Source organism: Symphalangus syndactylus, chromosome 3, assembly GCF_028878055.3.
Source record: "Symphalangus syndactylus isolate Jambi chromosome 3, NHGRI_mSymSyn1-v2.1_pri, whole genome shotgun sequence".
In the NCBI taxonomy this organism is placed as follows: Eukaryota; Metazoa; Chordata; class Mammalia; order Primates; family Hylobatidae; genus Symphalangus; species Symphalangus syndactylus.
In genome coordinates, this window is record NC_072425.2 from 125,333,587 (window position 1) to 125,338,613 (window position 5,027).

Sequence of the window (5,027 nt, forward strand, 5' to 3'; positions counted from 1 at the left end):
TTTACATGTGGTCCTTGATGCTGGGGGCAGAAGAAAAGCAACTAACCTATTCTTTAAAAACGCGTTTCCCTTTTCCATGTCTAAAAAAACTGAAAAGACGTAAAACCAATGGGAGGGGGAAAGGGAAAGAAATGAGGAAAAACCTAAGGAAGATAAATGTGTACTTCCCGGTCAGCGGGAAGGTGGACGGAGTAGTACCTTTGCGCAGGAATGGGGTGTGGGGATCTGTGAAGGCGCAGTATGAGCAGTAAGGACTTGTCAACCAGCCCGACGCAACTTCACCAAGGGCGAGGAAAGGACGCTCCGAGGAAGGGGTTACTCCGGGGCAGGACTGTAAACTAGCTGGAGGCCTCGCTGGGAGGGCTTTAGAGGAATGAAACGTCCTTAAGGGGGGCGGATGGGGAATGGTATCAGGGGTATGGGTTCTTTAGGGCCTTGAAACAAGGAAGGCTCAAACCAGTGGACACAAACGCTCCCGGAATAGTAGTACGGGCCGAGAGGGAAGGGACACTATTCCCTTCACCTACCAATCGCTGCTGGTCCGGGCGCCGCTGGACTCCTAGGTAACGTCGCAGGCGGAAATGACGTAACGCAATCCGTTCTGTCCCGCCCCATTGCCCTCCTAGCCCCGCCTTCTAGGCCCCGCCTTTCCTCTACTCGCGCTCTGACCAAGTCCAGGCGATACAGACCAACCGCCTATGAAGACTGCTGATTCTGTTAGAAGCCCGCTTTCGATTGTCAATGGCTTTGAGGCAAAGGATTTTGGAAGGGAAAGCAAAGTGATTGTCTACGAAGTTGAGCTTAGTATATAATAAAGCCCAGTCATTTCAACCAAGAACCTTAAAGATGCTGAGAAATATAATGATCTATTTAATTAATTTTTGTAAAATTTTTTTTGAGATAGGGTCTCAATCTGTGGCCGAGGCTGGAGTGCAGTGGCGCGATCTCGGCTCACTGTAGCCTGGAACTCCCCGGGCTCAGGTGATTCTCCCACGTCAGCCTCCCGAGTAGCTGGGACCATAGGAGTGCACCACCACGCCAGGCTCATTTTTCTATTTTTATTAATAGTGGCGACAGGGTTTCTCCGTGTTGCCCAGGCTGGTCTTGAACTCCTGGGCTCCAGTGATCCCCCCCAACCCCACCTCCCGCCTTGGCCTCCCAAAGTGCTAGAATTACAGGTGTGAACCACCGCGCCCGGCCTATTTAATTAGTTTAATTTATTCATTTGAAAATGAGAAAACTGATCCTTCTAGCTATTTGACAGGTCTTGCTCAAGGTCAAGGAATACGTGACTTGCAGTCCAATGTTATTTTGAAATGTAAGCTCTTCAGCTGGTTAAGCTAAACTTGTTTTAAGTGAAAACAGACGACCTCTTGAATGAGTTTTCAAATGACCTTAAATAATGCAAGCACTGCTTATCTAAAGCAAGTCTGACTTGCTTGAATTCTGAGTCTGACACTTTGGCAGTGCTTTAGTTGGTCACAGATTATTGCAATGTGAAAAAATCTTGTTCAGAACTGCCCAGTTTTGCTACTTTCCTCCTATGTTCATGCATGGAATATAATTTGTTTGTAAGGAAGATAAACTTTTAAGGAGGGAAAAGAAACACCTGAAGAGAAATTTCCCTGTATAATGAAAACATTTGTACAGAAAAAATTGTTGGTAGGTTAATTCAGTGACTCACTGAGTTTCCAGAGTTCTTCAAAATCATCACAATCATAAGCAAGGGGTGAGCTTCAGTTCCTCTTCATGTAGTTACCTTGATGCATTAATACACATTAGTTATGAACAATAAACTGTAAAAATATAGTCATGGAAACATTAGGTGTATCTTAATTTTCAATCTAATAGAAACTGGGTTAAAAAATTTAAATTCAGTCCAGGTGTGGTGGCTCACACCAGTAATCCCAGCACTTTGGGAGGCTGAGGTGGGCGGATCACTTGAGGTCAGGAGTTCAAGACCAGCCTGGACAACATGGTGAAACCCCCCCCCCCACTAAAAATACAAAAATTAGCCAGGCATGGTGGCGCACCGCCTGTAGTCCCAGCTACTCAGGAAGCTGAGGCAGGAGAATTGATAGAACCCAGGAGGCAGAGGTTGGTTGCAGTGAGCCGAGATAGCACCATTGCACTTCAGCCTGGCAGCAGAGCAAGATTCCCTCTAAAAAAAAAAAAATTAAATTCAAAATTACACAACAATGTGAATGTACTTAAGTCCACTGAATTGTACAATTAAAACTAGTTAGAAGGATAAATTTATGTATATTTTACCACAATTTAACAGTTTTAAATTAAAAAACTACAAAACTAAGCCAGTAAATAATGCAGAACAAAAATTCCTAAATGTACAGGATGAAATATGAAAATAAATTTAAGGTATACTGCTGTTTAGATATTATTTTTATTAGGTTGGTGCAAAAGTAATCGCGGTTTTTGCCATTAAACATACATAATTAAACATAATGGCAAAAACCACGATTACTTTTGCATCAACGTAATGAACTCTGCATAATTTTAATGTAGTGCTTATCTGAATTATTTTAAAAAATATTTACAATAGTTACTGTTGAGTACTTATGTTACCTCTAACCTGATCCACAAGAATTCAGCAATTTCTACATAATAGGCTCGAACATTTTCTTATTGCTCTAATACATGTAAAAATTGTTCAGTTCTTTAAAAGTATCTTTCTTTAAAGTAACCACAAGGGATCATAAAGACTAGAAACTGTCAAGTGTTAGGTTTATTCATTTATATGTACCTGCTTAAATCTAGGAACAGTTTACTAAGAAGCAGAACTCAGAAGAACTTCTGGGTGGTTTCACAGAAATTGTTCCTTCCTTCCTTCTCGCTTCCCCTCTCCACCCATTCTCTTCCTCTTCTTTTTCTCTCTTCTTTGTCTTACTACTATTATACAATATATCATATTATATTTATTAAATTAATATTCTTGCTTTCCACTTACAAGGCAAAGATTTTTCTTTATAAGCCATGTGAAGACAAGAGATAAGGAAACAAAAATGAATTGGCGTGAGGAAAGGGAAATATCTGTAGTGCCGAGGGAGAAGAGTCACAATTATATGCCATTTCTTTCCTCTCTGCTTTGGCACTGGAGCAAACTCTAACAATAAGGGACTCCAAGGCTGTCCCCCGGATGTGAACATGGAATCTTTTATAATTGTGGAAAATATGTCATGTAGTAGAAAACCACAATGTCACACATGAGGAGTGGGTGTGGGTCAAAGGCACAGGTCCTGCAGTGGTCCTAAAGGAGGCCAGAGGGACCTCCAACCAGGCATCAATCCTCTTGTTGAGGCTTAGCAGTTTGAAGAGGCTAGGAGAAGGGAGTTGGCACCTTTAGCTAATTCTTGGCTGAGAAATCTGTCCTCTTCACTACAATGACTCTTGTTATGCCAGGTGACTGTCTTCTGTGTACCCTTGTTGTATTTTCTTTTTCTTTTTTCTTTTTGTTTTGAGATGGAGTCTTGCTCTGTCGCCCAGGCTGAAGTGCAGTGGCAGGATCTCAGCTCACTGCAATCTCCGCCTCCCCGGTTCATGCCATTCTCCTGCCTCAGCCTCCCAAGTAGCTGGGACTACAGGCGCCCTCCATGATGCCTGGCTAATTTTTTGTATTTTTAGTAGAGACGGGGTTTTACTGTGTTAGCCAGGATGGTCTCGATCTCCTCACCTTGTGATCCGCCCGCCTCGGCCTCCCAAAGTGCTGGGATTACAGGCGTGAGCCACCATGCCTGGCCCCTTGTTGTATTTTCACCGTCAACAAAAATAATGGTGCCAAGTTTAAATATTTTTTCTTTTCTTTTTTTTTTTTTTTTTTTTTTTTTTTTTTTTTGAGACTGTAACCACACAATGAGTTCTCCTTGCCTGCTGCCTAGACAGAGCCAATTTATCAAGACAGGGGAATTGCAATAGTTTAATTCTTGCAGAGTTGGCTGTATGGGAGACCACAGTTTTATTTCTTGAATCAGTCTCCCTGAAATGTCAGAGTGTGTGGTTTTTAAGGACAATTTGTTGGGTAGGGGATCAGAAAGTGGAGAGTTGCTGATTAGTTGGGTCAGAGATGAAATCAAAGGGAGTCGAAGCTGTCCTCCTATGCTAAGTCAGCTCCTGGGTTGGGGCCACAAGACCAGATGAGCCAGTTTATTGATCTGAGTGACGCTAGTGGAATCATCGAGTGCAGGGTCTGCAAAATATCTCAGGCACTGGTTTTAGGTTTCACAATAATGATGTTATCCCCAGGAGCAATTTGAGGAGGTTCAAAATCTGGCAGCCTTCAGATGCATGACTCCTAAATCATAATTTCTATGTTGTAGCTAATTTGTTAGTCCTGCAAAGGCAGTCTAATCCTCAGGCATGAAGGGGGCTTCTTTTGGGAAAGAGCTGTTACCATCTTTGTTTCAAAGTTAAACTATAAACTAAGTTCCTCCCAAAGTTAGTTTGGCCTATGCCCAGGAATAAACAAGGACAGCTTGAAGGTTAGAATCAAGATGGAGTTGGTTAGGTCAGATCTCTTTCACTGTAATGATTTTCTCATTTATAATTTTTGCAGAGGTGGTTTCAAGACAGGATCTTGCTCTGTTGTCCAGGCTGGAGTGCAGTGGCATGATCATAGCTCACTGTAATCTCAAACTCCTGGGGTCAAGCAGTCATCCCACCCCAGCCTCCCAAGTAGCTGGGACTACAGGTGTTCACCACCATGTCCAGCTAATTTTTAAATGTTTTCTTTTGTAAAGTTGAGGGTCTCACTATGTTGCCAGGGCTAGTCTTAAATTCCTGGGCTCAAGTGATCCTCCTGCCTTGGCCTCCCAAAGTGCTGAGGTGTGAGCCACCGTGACTGGCCTTTTCTTTCTTCTAATGTTATTACAGATTTCTGCCCTTTAGGGACTGAGTGGTGATTTTGGTTCATTTATTCATGAAGACATAATAGAATCAAAATTAGACCAATGCAGTTATAGAAATACCAGGGCTATAAGTGGTTACAACCTCTTTCTTAAAAAACAAAAGGTATC

The 5,027-nt window shown here is 42.5% G+C and overlaps 1 protein-coding gene across 16 annotated transcripts in view; it reads right to left on the reverse strand.

The window, feature by feature from the left end:
- Positions 1 to 587, reverse strand: part of C3H11orf65 (chromosome 3 C11orf65 homolog) — a 213,110-nt gene extending 212,523 nt beyond the window's left edge. For 9 of the 16 annotated variants that reach the window (XM_055273027.2, XM_063636501.1, XM_055273025.2 and 6 more), the window contains exon 1: positions 528 to 582. The gene's annotated coding sequence lies outside the window, so the exon portion shown is untranslated. Of the gene's footprint in view, positions 1 to 198 lie in introns of all 16 variants that reach the window. The other 7 variants (XM_063636508.1, XM_063636498.1, XM_063636506.1 and 4 more) reach the window with 5 other exon arrangements.
- Between the last annotated feature and the right edge of the window lie 4,440 nt (positions 588 to 5,027).